Genomic DNA, 920 nt, shown 5'->3' on the forward strand with positions numbered 1-920 from the left:
ACAACAACACATGCGGCCGGGGTTTGGTCCCCGACAGACACGCGCGCTCGAAACATGGAACCTTCCTGTTAAGAGGTTTGCTTGGAAGACTGAGTAGCAAACGAGCCAGGGGAAGGAACACGGCAGGGTCGTCGGCGAGTCGGTCCAAAGAAAGAACAAAGAGCTGCGTTGCGTCCTCGCACACCGGGATGGCGGGACTCGGAAGGGCGGGACAAACGTGTTGGCACCCCGGGCCTCTGTGCACGAGGTGTTCGACTCAGCCTCCCCGTGGAAGCCAGACTGAAGGAATTCATGATTTGCCGGGAATCGAACCCGGGTCGCTCGATGACAACGAAGCATTCTACCACTAGACCACAAACGCTGAAGAAGTAATGGGCCGTCCGACGGCATGTGACGCGGTGGCCGCAGTCCGGGCCTGGTTGATAAGGAATCCCGGTACCGTGAATAGAGTTAGTGTTTAGTTTTTTTGGCAAAAAACAGGGAAGTAAGCGTAGACCATGAGTAGTGCTTTAGAGTCAGTAACCCCGGTTCGAGCCAGCGACATGCCCAGTAATCAAGTAGACGCTACCCGGGCATCATCAATCCTTACCAGAGCAAGTTGGCGACAGCTGCTGGATCGATTGATGCCGCTATTGGGCACATGTACGTCGGCCGGTTTGCGAAGCCGGTGGAAATGGACACGGAGAAAAGGATAAACCAGTGGGTCGAGCGGGTCACGCGCCCGCTACTGCCCGAGTTCACTGCGACCGACGAGCGCGAGTTCGAGGACCGGGTAGACCAAGTCGCCCAGATAATCGCGCAGCAGTCGCTGGAGACGCATGAGCCCTCCCTGGTCACGATCCTCCTCGGCGCGCTGCCCGCCCACCTGAAGCACATAACCGCGCTCCTTACGGATGAAGAGACGCAGGTGGCCGAGGCCT

The 920-nt window shown here is 58.2% G+C and overlaps 1 non-coding gene across 1 annotated transcript; it reads right to left on the minus strand.

Moving 5' to 3' along the window:
- Positions 1-292: 292 nt before the first annotated feature.
- On the minus strand, positions 293-361 carry GNI_191690. The gene has a single exon. It is a non-coding gene; the product is annotated as a tRNA-Asp (tRNA).
- Positions 362-920: the final 559 nt, after the last annotated feature.

Source organism: Gregarina niphandrodes (genome assembly GCF_000223845.1).
Source record: "Gregarina niphandrodes unplaced genomic scaffold scaffold00085, whole genome shotgun sequence".
NCBI lineage: Eukaryota > Apicomplexa > Conoidasida > Eugregarinorida > Gregarinidae > Gregarina > Gregarina niphandrodes.